The 18,812-nt window shown below is 43.3% G+C and overlaps 1 long non-coding RNA gene across 1 annotated transcript in view; it reads right to left on the bottom strand.

Moving 5' to 3' along the window:
• Nucleotides 1-574: 574 nt before the first annotated feature.
• The window catches only part of LOC140481135 (uncharacterized), a 40,519-nt gene continuing 22,281 nt past the window's right edge, over nucleotides 575-18,812 (bottom strand). Inside the window, exons 2-3 of the long non-coding RNA XR_011961473.1 lie at nucleotides 7,297-7,509; nucleotides 575-1,028 (exon numbers count right to left, since the gene is read on the bottom strand). This is a non-coding gene — a long non-coding RNA (uncharacterized lncRNA). The remainder of the gene's footprint in view (nucleotides 1,029-7,296; nucleotides 7,510-18,812) is intronic.

Here is an 18,812-nt window from a genome sequence, read left to right as displayed (position 1 = left end):
TCCCTTGGCTGATGAATCAGTACTTCTCTGTGTTGAGCAGGAGGTTCAGTGTCCATTATCAAGAGTAGCTCAGTAACATCACCACCAATCAATCATTTATTACTCATTTCTAATTGCTCAGTGGGCAGTTAAGAGTCAACCACATTTCTGTGGGTCTGGAGTCACATGCAGGCGTATCCAGGTAAGGATGGCAGATTTTCTTCCTTAAAGGACATCTGTAATGTCAGAAGGACAGATGGGGTTTTATGACAATTGACAGTGTTTAGAAGATTGACATTACCCTGGATTACTAGTCCAGTGTCATAGCTGCTAGACAGAGCTGCAGCAGGTGGTGTGAGAACCAACAAGAGAGAAAAACATATTTGACCTCATCCTTATCACTCTGCCTTCTAAGGATGCATTTCCTTGTGGAAACGAAGTCCCATCTTCATATTGACATTGTGTTTTGTGGTACTGTCACCATGTGAAATGGGATGGACTTGATACAGATGTAGCTCTCAATCTGGGCATCCATGAGGCACTGCGGGCCATTAGAAGCAGTTAAATTGTACTCCAACATAATTCAATTGTGATTTTTTATTTATTATTGTCACGTATACCGAGGTACAGTGAAAAGTTTTGTTTTGCATGCAGTAAAGGCACATCATACCATACAGGGTGCTTTAGGGTAATAGAACAAAGCTGCAGTGAGGCATACAAAGATTGAGAGATCAGCATTAAATTTGAAATTTGACAGATCCATTCAGAATTGGGAAAAAAGCTATTTTTGAATCTGATAGTACGTGTGTTTAAACTTTTGTATCTTCTGCCTAGTGGAAGAGGTTAGAAGAGATTATAAACAGGGTGAGAGAGGTCTTTGATTATGTTAGCTGCCTTCCTGAAATAGTGAGAAGTACAGATGGAATCCCTGGATGGAAAGTTGGCTTGCATGACGGACTGGGCTGTGTTCATGACTCTCTGTATTTTCTTACAGTCCTGGGCAAAGCAGTTGCTATACCAAGCCATGATGCATCCCGAGAGAATACTTCCTATGGTGCAACGACAAAAATTGGTAAGAGTCTTTACAGACATGCTGAATCTCCTTACCTCCAGAGAAAGTCAAGGTGTTGTGTGCTTTCTTGACCATTGCATCAATGTGGCGGACCAGGACAGATTGTTGGTGATCAACACTCCTTGAACTTGACGCTCATGACCATCTCTACCTCAGCACCATTGATATAGACAAGGAAGTGCTCTCCACCTTGGTTCCTGAAGTCAATGACCAGCTCTTTCATTTTGTTGACGTTGAGGGAGAGATTGCCACCAAGCATTTTATCTCCTCCCTCATTATTGTTAGGGGTCAGCTTACATCAGTAGTGTTATCAGTGAAGGTATAGAAGGAGTTAGGATCAAATTTGGCCACACAGTCGTGAATGTGTAGGGAGTCCAGTAAAGGGTTGAGTAGGGAGGCAGTGTTGAGGATTATCACGGAGGAACTGTTGTTGCCTATTCCCACTGATTACTGTCTATGGATCAGGAAGTTGAGGATCTAATTGCAGAGAGCAAAGCAGAAACCTAGGTCTCAGAGTTTGGAGATTACTTTGGTTGGAATTAAAGCATTGAACGCAGAGCTGTAGTCAATAAGTAGGAGCCTGTAATCTGAAAGCTCATAGCCTGGCATATTCTCTCATCAACCACTACCACCAAGTCAGAGGATCAGCTGTGGTTCAATGCAGGAGGGTATTCCAGGAGCAGCACCAGATATACCTTAAAATGAGACGTGAAGCTACAAAACAGAACTACTTGTGTGTCAAATGCATAAGCAACAAGAGAGAGCTACAACAGTTCAAAAATTTCTTCAATTTTGACAGTGGACTAAAATGAGCAAAGAAATCTTTTAAACCCAAGGGCAGTGGAAGGAATTTAAAAACAACTTACTGAAATTCATCGTGTATTGTGTTTATACTGCTACTCTGCTCAAGCAGTGGAGGAACAGAGATAAGATTCCAAAGCAGCAGGGTATGTGTACAGACTGAGCTAAGTCCAGTGACAGATTGCTGATTGGTTTGTGCAATTATGATCAGTTGTGGCTGCTGGAAGTCGTCAGCCTGATGACCACTCTGTGACTGGCACATGGGCAGACGACAAGCTCACCAGCTCATATATTTTCAATAGAGTCAGAGGAACCTCCGGGCTGCTGAAAAATCAGGTGCTGTGTATGTCTCTGCAAAGTACCTAAAGGCTAAAGAAAACCAATTATTTTCTACCAGCTGCTGTAAGCTGTTGCAATTACCAGTAAATCAAAAGGTTTGCTGTTAATTTACTAATTGCCCCACCTCCTGCAGAGAAGTATAAAAACCTGGAGAAGGACATTGGGAACAGAAACTTGTGGAAAGTAAAGGGAACATCTCAGCAAATCCTTATAGAGTTAAATATTTATCATCCATAGTTTTGTTTTGCCCATGGTATTTATTTGTAACAAAAGATAAGGCTGAAACATATGCAATAATAATCTTCAGCCAATAATACTGAGTGGAAGATTTATCTCTGGCTCCTCCAGAGATTCCCAGTGTCACAGCTGCCAGTCTTCAGCCAATTTAATTCACTCCAGATGATATTAAGAAAGAGCTGGAGACATTGGATACTGCAAAGGCAATGAATGGTCCCTGACAACATACCATCAATTGTACTCAAAACCTGTGCTCAATACCTTGCTGTGTTCCCAGCCAAGCTGTTCTAGTACAGCTACAAGACTGGTTTTACCTGACAGTGTGAAAAATTGCACAGGTATGTCCTGTACACAAAAAGCAGGACAATTTCAACCAGTCCAAATACCACCCCATCAGTTTAATCTCGATCATCAGGAAAGTAATGAAAATTGTTATCAACATGTTATCAAACAGCATAGACTTAGCAATAAACTGTTCACTGATGCTCAGTTCTGGTTCCACCAAGGCCACTCAGCTCTTGATTCCAGCTTTAATTCAAAGAGCTGAATTTCAGGTCTCAAGATTAAATCAAGGACATATTTGAACGAGTGTGGCATCAATGAGCCCTAGAACAACTGGAGTCGAGGCAATTAGAGGAAAACTCTCAACTGGTTGGACACATACTTGCTACAAAGGACATGGTTGTGGTAATTGGAGGTCAATCACCTCTGCTTCAGAATATCACTGCAGATGTTGCACACCGTCATGTTATCAGCTCAACCATCTCACTAATTTTTCCAATGAGCTTCCCTCTACCGAAAAGTCAAAAGTGGGGATGTTCACTGACAATTGCACAATTTTCACCATATTGATGATTCTCAGTTAGTGAAGCAGTCCATGTCCAAATGCAGCAAGACTTGGACTTTGGGCTGACATTGTGTAAGTGACATTCATGCCACAGAAGTGCCAGGTAATGGCCATCTCCAACAAGAGAGAATATAAGAATATAACTATTATCCCTTGACATTCCATGGCATTATCATTGCTGAAGCCATTACTATCAACACAATGCCAAGGACCTGAGTTCGATTCCAGCCTTGGGCAACCGACTATGTGGAGTTTGCACATTCTCCCCGTGTCTGCGTGGGTTTCTGCCAGGTGCTCCGGTTTCCTCCTATAGTCCAAAAATGTGCAGGTTAGGTGGATTGGCCAGGCTAAATTGCCCATTGTGTCCAGGGATGTGCAAACTAGGTGGATTAGCCATTGGAGACATGTTGAGTTTCTTTGGCAATTTTTGTTTGTTTAGTAGTTTGGGCCTGGAATTAGTCCTGAAACTCATTGGAGTTTAGAAGAATGAGAGGCTATCTTGAATTATTGCATCATATAAAATTCTTAGGTTGATGCTGAGAGTTTGTTTCCCTTTGTGGAAGAGTCTGGGAGCAGAAGGCATAATTTCTGAATAATGATCATCCATTTAGGATAGAGATGAAATCAGCTTGACCCCCTGATCTGTGTAGACAGCTGGACCCCAACAACCCCCAACACCTGTGACTGTGTCCCATTCCCCAAACCATCCCCCAGAAACGATTCCCTCTTTCCCCTGCTGGAACCATCCAAACCCAATCCATTAATCCATTTGGGTGCAATATGACCAAAGTCTCCTGATCCGTCCTCAGACCCAACAAATCCCATTCTCTCTACCTAGGGATTCTACCCTTAACTCCCACCACCCTCATTCTCAAAACTAGTAACCCCCTGACAGGCTTACCATCACAGACTCAAACTCCACCCCCACTTACCATCTTACCCATGTGGTCCCGAACCCCTCAACCATCTGCCATGCCTCTCCTCCCTGTCCATAGACGCTTACCTTCTCTTAGTAGCTGTGAAAGTGGTTGCAGAATCTTTAAATCCTGGAATATGGCAAGAAAAAGGGTGCAGTTTCAATGCCAATCCACTCCGCTGTTGACTGGGGGAGTTTCCTGAACTTTAGCATTCTTGAGGCTCACATGGACAACTTCTCTGAATGTCGGTGTTTATTTTACTATCTTATGAGAAAGAAAATAGAGTTTCTAATCCTGTTGGATATCATTGGTGCTGCTTCCCTCTATCGTCTGGAATTGGAAGAGTTAATTGATTTCACATCCAATTTGTACCCTCCCCTCACTTTCACCTAATCTATCTCTGATTCCTCCCTTCCCTTCCTCAATATCTGTTCTTATTTCTGGGGATAGACTGGCCACTAATATCCACTATAAACCCACCGACTCCCACAGATACCTGGACTGTACATCCCCGCAGCCTGCTTCCTGTAAAGACTCCATTCCATTCTCCCAGTTCTTCCATCTCCGACGCATATGTTGAGGATGCCCCGGTTGAGGAAGAAGGTGGACAGAGCCCTCAGCCGGGTCCGACTCATCTCCCACACTTCCGCAGTCACCCCCTTTATTCCCCTCCCACAACAGCAATAATGCAGGTAAGGACAACACCCTCTTGTCCTTACCTGCATTCCTACCAGCATCTACATTCAGAAGAACTAGACAACTAGACACCTATGCCCTCTCCTCCCTCGACCGCCTTCCACAGAGATTGTTCCCTCCGGGACTCCCTGGTTCACTCTTCCTTCACTCCCAACATCCCCTCCCCCAGAGCCCTGCAACTGCAGAAACTGTAACACTTGCCCATTTATCTCCTTCCTCCTCAGCATCTAAGGGCCCAAACATTCCTTTCAGGTGAAGCAGTACTTTACCTGCACTTCACACAATCTCGACTACTGCTTTCTCTGCTTACAATGTGGTCTCTTCTACATTGGGGAAACAAAGCAGAGACTGAGTGACCACTCTGCAGAATATAAGCAAATCTTAGCAGGACTTTTACACTTAAAGGTAAGGTCCTAGGGTGTGTTGCTGAACAAAGAGACCTTGGAGTGCAGGTTCATAGCTCCTTGAAAGTGGAGTCACAGGTAGATAGGATAGTGAAGAAGGCATTTGGTATGCTTTCCTTTATTGGTCAGAGTATTGAGTACAGGTGTTGGGAGGTCATGTTGCGGCTGTACAGGACATTGGTTAGGCCACTGTTGGAATATTGCGTGCAATTCTGGTCTCCTTCCTATCGGAAAGATGTTGTGAAACTTTAAAGCGTTCAGAAAAGATTTACAAGGATGTTGCCAGGGTTAAGGATTTGAGCTATAGGGAGAGGCTGAACAGGCTGGGGCTGTTTTCCCTGGAGCGTCGGAGGCTGAGGGGTGACCTTTTAGAGGTTTACAAAATTATGAGGGGCATGGATAGGGTAAATGGGCAAAGTCTTTTCCCTGAGGTCGGGGAGTGCAGAACTAGAAGGCATAGGTTTAGGGTGAGAGGGGAAAGATATAAAAGAGACCTAAGGAGCAACTTTTTCACGCAGAGGCTGGTATGGAATGAGCTGCCAGAGGAAGTGGTGGAGGTTGGTCCAATTGCAACATTTAAGGGACATTTGGATGGGTATATGAATAGGAAGGGTTTGGAGGGATATGGGCCGGGTGCTGGCAGGTGGGATTAGATTGGGTTGGGATATCTGGTCGGCATGGACGGGTTGGACCGAATGGTCTGTTTCCATGCTGTACATCTCTATGATTCTATATCTATAGTCTGCCTGCAAAAAAAGACCCTGAGCTTCCAGTTGCCTGCCACTTTAAATATTTCCTGGTCAATATCTCTGTCTCAGACTTGCTGCATGTTCCAGTGAAGCTCAGCACAAGCTGGAAGAACAACACCTCTCTGCTTAGGGACCTCGCAGCCCTCTGGACTGATATCAAGTTCAATAATGTTAGGACCTGAACTCTGCCATGCCCTTATCCCTAACCCCACACACCAGGCCTTGTTATCACATAGAACAGTACAGCACAGGAACACGCCCTTCGGCCTACAATGATGTGCCGAACATGATGCGAAATTAAACTAATCCCTTTTGCCCGCTTGGTCAATCTTCCTCTATTCCTTGCTTATTCATGTGCTTATGTCAAAGTCCCTTAAATGCTCTTATGGTATCTTCCTCAACCACCATTGCTGGCAGTGCGTTCCACATTCCTAACACTCTGTGTAAACGAACTTGCCCCTTACATCTCCTTTGAACTTTTCCCCCTCTCACCTTAAATGCATGCCCCTTGGTATTAGACATTTCAGCTCTGGGAAAAAGATTCTGACCGTCTGCCCTACCTATGCACCCTGTAAGTTTCTAGAATTCTATCAAGTTTCCCTTCAGCTTCCACCACTCAAGAGAGAAACAAACAAAGTTTTTCTCACCTCTCCTTAGAGCTTATACCCTTTAATCCAGGCAGTATCCTGGTAAACCTCTTCTGCACCCTCTCCAAAGCCTCCACATCCTTCCTGTAATGTGGCGAGCAGGACTGAATGCAATACTCTAAGTATGGCCAAAGCAAAGTCTTATAAAAGCAAGTATCCCATACGTCTTCTTTAGCACCCTATCTACTTGTGTAACCACTTTCAAGGAGCTGTAGACTTGAACCCCAAGATCCTAATAATCTGCCATTACATGGTACTTATAACAGCCTTCATCAACAGCTATTCACTGTCCCAGCGAGATCGTTATCCACTTCGATGTCTGCCCAATTATCTTTGGGTTCTATCCCACATATTATTTACTCCTTACCCCTTCCCCACCCCATCTTCTGCTTATAAACTGACATTTTCCTAGCTACCATCAGTTCTGAGGAAGGGTCACCGGACCCGAAACGTTAACTCTGATTTCTCTTCATAGATGCTGCTGACCTGCTGAGCTTTACCAGCAACTTCTGTTTTTGTTTCCAATCCTGTTGGTTAGATCTGGGCCAATATGTTTTGCTTATGTTTTTACAAGATAAGTATTGACCAGGATACTAAGGAAAACTCACCTACACTTCTCCGAATAACATTACGGGATCTTTTCCACACACCTCAGTTTAATGTCTCATGAAAAGTAGCATCTCTTGACAGTGCTGCACAAGCTCAGTACACCCAGCAGTCAGCCTCGAGTTTCTGCTCAAGTCTCTGGAGTGGTCCTTTAGCCTGTTTGGTGGATGAGCATATCACCAACTGAGCCACTGCTGATCCTGCTGTGATCTCCTCTGTGGAATGAATAATTTTACTGTTATATCTTAGAAAATCCTTAGATTCAATGTGAATAATTCTGACAGGAGTGAAAATAGAAGTGATATTAAAAGGGGCTATAAAGAAGACTCTTGTGGTGCACTGGTAATGTTCTCACCTCTGGACCAGAAGACATCGGTTCAAGTCCCACCTGCTCCAGATATTTCCTAACATGTCTGAACAAGGTGATTAAAAGTAACTATAAAAAAAGGGATTTGAACATACAACCAGGCATTGATATGGACAAGCTACTTAGGATCAACAGAGGCCATTTGGCTCATCGGGTCTTATTGTCAAAAATATACTATTAACTACAACAGTCCCATTCTCCAGCACTAGGCCCACAGCCTTGAATGTTATGATGCTTCAAGAATTCATCCAAGCAATCTTTAAAATTTGTCAGGATACCCATCACAATTACTCTCCCAGGCAGTGTATTCCAGATCCCCACCACCCTCTGGGTGAAAAAGCTTTTCCTCAAATTCCTTATAGCCTTCTGCCTTTGACTTTAAAAGTGTGTTCTCTTGTTTTTGACCCTTCAACTGAGGGGAGCAGTTGTTTTGTATTCACGCTGTCCATGCCCCTCAATCTTATACACCTGTTACCCCCTCAACCTTCTCTGCTCCAAGGAAAACAACCTGAGCTTATCCAGCCTCTCCGAATAACTGAAATGCTCCAACCCAAGCAAAATCCTGATGAATCTCCTTTGCAGCACCACGCCAAGACAAGTGCATCGACCAGAACTGCACACAGTACTTCACCTGAGGCCTATCCAAAGTCCTGTACAGCTCCAACATGATCTCCCTGCTTATAAAATCTTCTGCTCGGAGATATACTGTCATCTTATGTCTGACTCGTCTGTCTTGTACAATCTTCACTGAAGTTCATCTGTAACCACTCTGTGATGTCCATCATCCAATTATGCTGAGGTGAACCCCCTCCTTTCTGCTGCACTCCTTTTTGCCCTTTAGATGTGATCTCGGCAGCCTTTCACACCTGATTTAATGGCTGAAATTATGACTTGGTGTCTTTTTACAAGAGTTATTTATACTCTTGCAATTTCAGGCTGGAGGTCCTCCTTGGATTGAATTACAGTGCCAGGTGAGAGCACTCAACTTCAAAATACACAATCAGTGCAGCATTTCTTCAAATACCAAGTTAAAAAGATAGACCATCCTCAACCACAGGTTGCAGCAATGGAAAAGAAAACTGAGATGGAAATTAAGTGGTCTTTCCATTCGACACAAACCCATTTTGCCTCACAGGAACATCAGTTAGATGAGAGGTTAAAAACAAAAGGACCTATATGTCCTTGAGGGTGAACCGTGATTCCCACAGCATTATTTTAAACAGTAGGTGAGTTCTCACCAGCACCACCTGGCCATTATTTGGCCTTCAGGCAACAGCATGAAAAGATACATTATTGGCTCGTTGTCCTGGTGCATGTCTGTGGGATCTTGCTTTGCATTAATTGGTTGCTGTCTTACTTACTACAGTGACTGCACTTCAAAAGTCTTTCAGGGCAATGGGACTATTTAAATAACTCTTTTAAAGGCCTTGTGCAGGAACAATAGACCAAATTGCCTCCTTCTGTGTATGAATCTAGGGTTTCTGCGATAGGAAGGGGATCAGAAATGTGAAATCTGGGTGACTGTTCCCTTATTATCCTAATTTAATGATTGAAGCAAACTACAAAATCAACTAACCTGATAGGCATTAGTGACTAAGGTTAAAAACAATGACTGCAGATGCTGAAAACCAAATACTGGATTAGTGGTGCTGGAAGAGCACAGCAGTTCAGGCAGCATCCAACGAGCAGCGAAATCAACGTTTCGGGCAAAAGCCCTTCAGTGACTAAACCAATACTGTGCCAAACAGTATGGCTCAGTACTGCTCTGTATAGAGTCATAGAAATGTACAGCACGGAAACAGAGCCATTAGTCCAACTCATCCATGAAGACCAGATATCAGAACCTAATCCAGTCCCATTTGCCAGCACTTGGCCCATATCCCTCTAAATCCTTCCTCTTCATATACCCATCCAGATGCCTTTTAAATCTTGTAATTGTACCAGCCTCCACCACTTCCTCTGGCAGCTCATTCCATAGACGGCATCACCTTCTGTGTGAAAAGGTTATCCCTTAGGCCCTTTTATATCTTTCCCCTCTCACCCTAAACCTATGCCCTCTAGTTCTGGACTCCCCCACCCCAGGGAAAAGACTTTGTCTATTTATCCTATCCATGACCCTCATGATTTTATAAACCTCTATTAGGTTGCCCCTCAGCCTCCGATGCTCCAGAGAAAATAGCCCCAGCCTATTCAGCCTCTTCCTGCAGTTCAAATCCTCCAACCCTGGCAATATCCTTGTAAATCTATTTATTGGCTGGGTTTTGTCAAGATCAATCGATCCTGTTGGAAAGGGTATGTGTAGTTAAAATAAAACAACTTGCATTTGCATAGTGCTTTGTGCAACCTCGGGGCATCCTAAAGCACTTTACAGCCAATGAATCTTAACTGCCTTCTGTAATAGAAAGCTACACAGTTCAAGGGAAATTTGGGAGGAGCAATAAAAGCTAGCCTTGCCAGTGACACTCTCATTCCATGAAAGAATAGAGAAGGGCTGGAGTTTCCAAGAATTGGCTGCCTCACCCACTTTGACACTCTGGCCCATCTTTTTTTACAAAAGAAAGGAGCTCAGCATTTCTGAAAATACATTCTACTCAGGGTTTCCTCTGAAATGCAGAGTAGTACTGATCTTCTAACAGTTCTTCTGTGGTGCAAAACTGTTGGAGGAAGGTAATCTATGTCTTTTTTTACATTTGCTATGTTCTGACATTTAAAGGTCCAGAGAGCCACTTTGGCAGGTGGTAACAATGGGTAAATACAAAAGGTAAGTAGTATGTTCAGGTGCTGGAAGAACAAGGTGTCAGGCAGGGGGTAGGCTGCCGGGAAAATAGGGCAGTAGGAGGTGAGTAGGATGCCAGAATAGTAGGTGCCAGCTGAGTAGTGTGCCAGGAGTAAGGTGCCAGCCCTAGATGGGGGTTACAGTGCCAGGTAAGTTAGCTGACAAGGGAGAGGGTTGTCATGATGCAAGGTGGCAAGGGGTTAAGGTAAGCGATGTAGCGTTTATGGCAGACCAGGGTGAGTGCACAAAATTGGGTCAGGTGGGAGATAGGTAGAGTGGGTCTGGGGATAGTGGCCAACTCTTGGATGTGGTGATGATGGTATAGGGTCAATGGTCTGGAGCAGGGTGGTTGGCAGTCAAGTGGAGAGGGGTTGTATCAGGTCTGAGGGCAGTGGTGGAGAGTGTCGAGTCACCAGTTATGGGGTCTGCCAGTAGTGGCAGGAGGGGTGTTGATAGTCAGGCCTGCCCTCAGCAGTGGAAGGACTGATGATATGGGGGTTGGGTCTGCAATGGAGTTGGGTGAGGAGTGGGTTAGGTGTATTGAGTCCCACAGATTGGTGGTTGGTTCAGGGTCTACAAAGTTAAAAATCACACAACACCAGGTTATAGTCCAACAGGTTTATTTGGAAGCACGAGCTTTCAGAGCGCTGCTGATTCATCAGGTGGTTGTGAAGTATAAGACACAGTATTTATAGCCAAAATTTACAGTGTGATGCAACTGAAATTATATATTGAAAAAGACCTGGATTGTTTGTTAAGTCTCTCATTTTTTAGAATGAACATGTTGGTTTCAGTTCTTTCATATGTAAATCACAGAACATTTAAGAATTACATTCTCAAGTGAACTTTAACAATTGGTGTCATGTCGGCCCAGATAAAGCACTTAAGGTGTGAGCTGCCCTCTGTGAGACTGTGCCACAATGGTCAGGCTGATTCTAACCTAAAAATTGGATTTACAGAATCTTACATGGATTCATGCAGTTTTCGAGCAAAGTAAAGTGTAATTCTGCAAGTACAAATTCACCCCACAAACACATATAAATCTGTTATCCCCCTTTACACTCACACTCACACACATACACACACTCAGTCTCACAGACACTCATAACCCCTGCACCCCCTACACAAACCCACATGCACACATACACATATAAGTTTGTGAGGTGAATTTGTACTTGCAGAATTACATTTTACTTTGCTTAAAAACTGCAGGAATCCATGTAAGATTCTGTAAATCAATTTTTTAGATTAGAATCAGTCTGACCATTGTGGCACAGACAGACTCACACAGGTCTCACCCCAGTCCAACACCGGCATCTCCAAATCATGATTTAACTGGAGACTTTCAGAGAGTTCCAAGCATAGAGGAATTGCCCTGTGAAAAATACAATTCCGAGACAATTCCTTCAGAGTAATCTATGATGGGGATTCTGCAGGGTGCTCATGTGCATCGCTGGAATAACAACTGTCTGGATATCAAATTATCTAGGCCAAAATATTTTAAACTTAGAATTTTTTTAACTTAGAATCCCTACAGTGTGGAAATAGGCCATTTAGCCCAACAATTCCACACCAACCCTCCAAAGAATAACCCACCCAGACCCATTCCCCTACCCTATTACTCTACATTTACCCCTAACTGATTAATCCATTGTAGTGACTGGAACCAGGACCAAGTGGATGTCATTGACTATGAGATCCTCGATTGGAGTTGTTCACCTGGGCTAATAAGGGACCTCTGGCTGACAGATAATAAACAGGAGTGTCAGAGAGTCTGTTCATTTCAGGGACTGGCTCTGAGCTGGTTGGTCAGAGCCCATGTACTGTGCGCATGTAAATAATGAGTGACTTGGTGACGGGATACCTACCTCTTTGGAGTTATTTCAAAACTAATTGTTCAACTTCCAAATTACAAAATGACCATCTTTGTTGCTTTGTGTTCACTATTAACAAAATGTACAGCATCCTTTAATTGAGAAAATAATCTCAAGATGCCTCTCAGAAGTGATTATGAAACAGATTTTGACACTAAGCTACAGAAAAAGATATCAGGATCATCAAACGGGCATATTTTAAGAAGTACCTTAAAGCAAGAGACAGAGGTTTAGGAAGAAAGTTCCAAAGCTTAGACAATATGCAAGAGGCATTGCAGAGGGGAACAGAAATTTCAAACTGTCGTAGGGTTGGAGGAGGTTACAGGGATGGCGCAGAATTCCTTGAGGGATTTGAAAACACATTGGGAATGGCTGTAGGGTTATTAATAGGGCAATTATGGCAAATTATGTATCCTTGTATTTGATTGCTCAGACTTTTTTTGTCACCTTTCAACTTTCACATTAGTGTCTTTCCAAATATATTTGGTAACGTACCACATTTAGGCCTGTTAACAAAATTGAAGTCCATGGGACAAAAGGGACATGAGAAACATAGATGTACAATTGGTTAAAGGCCATAAAACAGGGAGTCATGATGAAAGCTTTTGGAATTGACAAATACATGATAGATGAAATTTAACTCAGGAATGTCCAAAGTGTAACAATTTTAATGAAGTTAAAAATCACACAACACCAGGTTATAGTCCAACAGGTTTATTTGGAAGCACTAGCTTTCGAAGTGCTGCTCCTTCATCAGGTGGTTGACAATTAACCTGTTGGACTATAACCTGGTGTTGTGTGATTTTTAACTTTGTACACCCCAGTCCAACACTGGCATCTCCAAATCAATTTTAATGAAGGAGAAGTAAATAGCTGTTTCCGAAGGCTGAAGAGTCGACAAATAGACAACACAGATTAAAGATTCCAGGCAAAAGGACAAGAGGTTACATGAGGAAAACCTTTTTTAAGCAGTGAGTGGTAGGATTTGGAATAGACTACCCAGTGGAATGGTAGATCGTAGCCTTCAAAAGAGAATTGGGTAAACATGTGGAAGGAACAAAATCAATGAAATAGATTTAAAAAAAGGGGATTGGACTAAACAGCAGAAATGTGAATTAATTGGGTTATTCTTTGAAAGAGACAGATTGCCTCTTGCAGAGTACGTTTTGAAACAAATAGTCTTCTGTATGGAAACGAGTTCTGTCTTGTTTGGCATTGTAAGCTAACCAACTGAGATGGCCATTGAAAACTTTGGCTGCTTTTCCTCTGCTGTTGCTTTCATCTGTACTGTTGACAGAATTAAAATATTATTCAGCCAGATAAAAGATTCCGTACCTTGCTTGTCCCTTTCCACTTGATCTGGTTTCTTGCTGTCTTCTGCCTGTTATACTTTGAATGTTGATTAAAGTTATTCTGAGCCAACTGCTAATGACTTCTGTAAGCTTGCAACAGGATTGAAAAGTTAGTCAAGTGCTATCTTCTTAACAGTCTAGAAATTAATTCCTTTGTTAAAACTGTCTCAAGATTTCTCAGAACTACTTGGCAGTTTTGCTAGTTCTCTAAAAGGCAGAGTTAACCTTTGTAGCTCACTTTAGTCTCAGTTTAATTCTAACCTTGTTGGTCTCATCAAAGTTTCTTGATATGTGAGTTGATTAAGTGATATTCAGGTTTAACCCATCTAACACCTGAAGCCTAATAAGATCAACAGATTTCCAGTGCTTCCAACTTGTGCTTTCTCATCAACTTACACATCCTTGTGCTTGGCACTTTATTAACGTATTAATTCCCGGGATGTGGGCATTACCAATCAGCATTTATTGACCATCCCTAATTGCCCAGAGGGCATTGAGAGTCAACCACATCGTTGTGGGTCTTGGAGTCACATGTAGGTCAGACCAGGTAAAGATGGCAGTTTCCTTACCTAAAGGACATTAGTGAACCAGATGGCGTTTTCCATTAATCGGCAATGGATTTGTGGTCATCATTAAATTCTTAATTCCAAATTTTTTTTTTACTCTGAATTCAATCTCCACCATCTGATGTAGCGAGATTTGAACCCAGGTCCGCCAAACATTACCTGGGTCCCCAGATTAATAGTCAGAATAGTACCACTGGGCTACCATATCCCCATGCGAAATATCAAGAGCTCAATATCAGCTGAGAATTAAATCTGGAGAAGCATGACATAATGCATTTGAGGAGGGCAAACAAGGCAAGGGAATGCATAATTAATGGTAGGAAACTGAGAAGCGAGAAGAACAGAGGGACATTAAAGACTGCCCAGATTCCTGAAGGTAGCAGGACAGACAGCTAACGTACTCACACAGGACACTTCCCTTCATCAGCCCAAACATAAAATATAAGAAGGTTACATTAGAATTACATAAAACATTGGTTAGAGCACAGCTAGAGTACTGTGCAGAATTGATGTGGTCACATTAGAGACACTTTATGAAGATGTTTCCATTGTAGCATTTTAGCTATTAGGAAGATTTGATAGGGAAGGATTGTTGTTTCTTTAGAATAAAGGAAACTAAGTGGAAATGTAATTGAAATGCATAAAATTACAAGGAACCTGGATAGAGTGACTAAGAAGGATCTAAGATAGTGTGGGAAAATTACGTTGAGGTGGAGGATCAGCCATTATTTTATTGAATGAAGATGCAGACTCAAAGGGCCACATGGCCTATTTTCTGTGTTTCTATGACCTATTCCCTTTCAAGAGATCAAGATTAGAGAGATATCCATTTAAAGTACTGAGCAGGAGGATTCAATGGGATTTTGGAGTTATTTCTTCAACTAGACAGAGAAGAGAATCAAGAATTCACTAACTAGTCACACCTTAGGTCAAAGAAGGTAGGTGGGTTACCGTCAGGGGACAGAAAGGGAACCAGCAGACAGTACAGGGATCCCCTGTGGCCGTTCCCTCAACAACAAGTATACTGCTTTGGATACTGTTTTGGGGGGTGGAGGAGCAAGCGTGACTTACCAGGGGTAAGCAATGAGGCATAGGTCTCTGGCACAGAATCTGTCCCTGTTGCTCAGAAGGGAAGGGGGAAGAGGAGCAGAGCATTAGTCATTGGGGACTCCATAGTTAGGGGGACAGATAGGAGGTTTTGTGGGAATGAGAGAGACTCACGGTTGTGTGTTGCCTCCCAGGTGCCAGGGTTTGTGTTGTCTCTGATCGTGTTTTTGGGATCCTTGTGGGGGAGGGAAGTAGCCCCAAATTGTGGCCAACATAGGCACTCACAACATAGGTAGGAAGAGAGATGGGGATTTAAAGTAGAAATTCAGGGAGCTAGAATGGAAGCTTAGAACTAGAACAAACAGAGTGATCATTTCTGGTTTGTTGCCTGTGCCACGTGCTAACGAGGCAAGGAATAGGGACAGAGAGGAGTTGAACATGTGGCTGCAGGGATGGTGCAGGAAGGAGGGTTTTGGATTCCTGGATAATTGGGGCTCATTCTGGGGTAGGTGGAACCAGAACCAGAGGGATACCAATATCCTGGGGAGGAAATTTGCTTATGCTGTTCGGGAGGGTTTAAACTAATTCAGCAGGGGGATGGCAACCAAAATTGTAGTTTGAGTATACGGGAGGTTGAGAATAGTGAAGTCAGAACTAAGATTTCAAGATCGCAAGAAGGCACTGGCAAGCAAGAGGTTGGTTTGAAGTATATCTACTTCAATGCAAGGATCATCCGGAATACAGTGGGAGAACTTGCAGCATGGGTTGGTACCTGGGATTTCAATGTTGTGACCATTTCAGAGACATGGGTAGAGCAGGGATAGGAATGGTTATTGCAGGTTCTGGGATTTAAATGTTTCAGTAAGAACAGGGAAAGTGGTAAACGAGGGGTGGTGTGGCACTGTTAGCCAAGGACAGTATTATGGTTGCTGAAAGGACGTTTGAGGACACATCTACTGAGGTAGAATGGGCTGAGATTAGAATCAGGAAAGGAGAGGTTAGCCTGTTGGGAGGTTTTTATATAGGCCTCCAAATAGTTATAGAGTCATAGAGATGTACGGCATAGAAACAGACCTCCAGTCCAATCTGTCCATGCCAACCAGATATCCCAACCCAAACTAGTCCCACCTGACCCATATCCCTCTAAACCCTTCCTATTTGGATATCTTTTAAATGTTGCAATTGTACCAGCCTCTACCACTTCCTCTGGCAGCTCATTCCATACATGTACCACCCTCTGCATGAAAATGTTGCCCCTTAGATCTATTTTATATCTTTCCCCTCTCACCCTAAACCTATGCCCTCCAGTTCTGGACTCCCCCACCCCGGGGAAGATACTTTGTCTCTTCACCCTGTCCACGCCCCTCATGATTTTATAACCCTCTATAAGGTCACTCCTCAGCCGCTGATGCTTCAGGGAAAACAGCCCAAGCCTATTCAACCTCTCCCTATAGCTCAAATCCTCCAACCCTGGCAACATCCTTGTAAATCTTTTCTGAACCGTTTCAATCTTCAGAACATCCTTCTGATAGGAAGGAGACCAGAACTGCATGCAATATTCCAAAAGTGGCCTCAGCAATGTCCTGTACAACTGCAACATGACTGCCCAAGTCCTATACTCAATACTCTGACCAATAAAGGAAAGCATACCAAATGCTGCCTTCACTAGCCTATCTACCTGTAACTCCACTTTCAAGGAGCTATGAACCTGCACACCAAGGTCTCTTTGTTTAGCAACACTCCCTAGGACCTTACCATTCGGTGTATAAGTCCTGCTAAGATTTGCTTTCCCAAAATGCAGCACCTCGCATTTATCTGAATTAAACTCCATCTGCCAATTCTCAGCCCATTGGCCCATCTGATCAAGATCCTGTTGTAATCTGAGGTAACCTTCTTTGCTGTCCACTACACCTCCAATTTTGGTGTCATTAGCAAACTTACTAACTGTACCTCTTATGCTCACATCCAAATCATTTATATAAATGACAAAAAGTAATGGACCCAGCACTGATCCTTGTGGCACTCCACTGGTCACAGGCCTCCAGTCTGAAAAACAACCCTCCACCACCACCCTCTGTCTTCTACCTTTGAGCCAGTTCTGTATCCAAATGGCTAGTTCTCCCTGTATTCCGTGAGATCTAACCTTACTAACCAGACTCCCATGGGGAACCTTGTTGAATGCCTTACTAAGCTCTGTATAGATCACATCCACTGCTCTGCCCTCATCAATCCTCTTTGTTACTTCTTCAAAAATCTCAATCAAGTTTGTGAGACATGATTTCCCACGCACAAAGCCATGTTGACTAACCCTAATCAGTCCTTGCCTTTCCAAATACATGTACATCCTGTCCCTCACGATTTCCTCTCACAATCTGCTCACCACCAATGTCAGGCTCATTGGTTTATAGTTCCCTGGCTTGTCCTTACCATCCTTCTTAAACAGTGGCACCACGTAAGCCAACCATTCCACAGATGTAGAGGAGAGGATAGCAAAGATGATCCTCGAAAGGCGTGAGAGTGTCAGGGTAGTTGTTATGCGGGACTTTAACTTTCCAAATATTGACCGGGAGTACGATAGTTCAAGTACTTTGGATGGGTCAATTTTTGTCCAAAGTCTACAGGAGGGTTTCCTGACACAGTATGTAGACAGGCCAACAAGGTGCGAGGCCACATTAGATTTGGTACTGGGTAATGAACCCAGCCAGGTGTTGGATTTGGAGGTAGGTGAGCACTTTGGTGATAGTGACCACAATCTGGTTACGTTTACTTAAGCGATGGAAAGGAATAGGTATATACTGCAGGGCAAAAGTTATAGCTGAGGAAAGGCAATTCCAATGCAATTCGGCAAGATTTAGCATGTATAGCATGGGAAGGAAACTGCAAGGGATGGGCACAGCTGAAATGTGGAGCTTATTCAAGGGCCAGCTATTGCGGGTCCTTGATAAGTATGTAGCAGTCAGGCAGGGAGGAAGTTGTTGAGCGCTCCTCCCATCAATTCTCCTGCCCATTGTTAAATTCCAGGCCATCTAGGAATCCTGGCATCCAAACTCACCATGCAGGTTTGGTTGTATTTTCCATTTTCCTCCTTAACATTTAAGAAGGAAAATCTAAAGCATGTCAAGCAGCTTAAAATGTGGACCAAAAGATTACTTAATCAAACCAATGCTGGCCACATGCCCAGTAGGGGCATAGATAGGATAAATAAGCAAAGTCTTTTCCCTGGGTCGGGGAGTCCAGAACTAGAAGGCATAGGTTTAGGGTGCGAGGGGAAAGATATAAAAGAGACCTAAGGGGCAACATTTTCATGCAGAGGGTGGTACGTGTATGGAATGAGCTGCCAGAGGACGTGGTGGAGGCTAGTACAATTGCAACATTTAAGAGGCATTTGGATGGGTATATGAATAGGAAGGGTTTGGAAAGATATGGGCCAGGCGCTGGCAGGTGGGACTAGATTGGTTTGGGATATCTGGTCGGCATGGACGGGTTGGACCGAATGGTCTGTTTCCATGCTGTACATCTCTATGACTCTAGAAGTT

The sequence above is a fragment of the Chiloscyllium punctatum genome, chromosome 9 (assembly GCF_047496795.1).
Source record: "Chiloscyllium punctatum isolate Juve2018m chromosome 9, sChiPun1.3, whole genome shotgun sequence".
NCBI classification, from domain to species: domain Eukaryota; kingdom Metazoa; phylum Chordata; class Chondrichthyes; order Orectolobiformes; family Hemiscylliidae; genus Chiloscyllium; species Chiloscyllium punctatum.
Note: the sequence above shows the minus strand (reverse complement) of the source record. Positions and strands in the feature narration are given on the sequence as shown.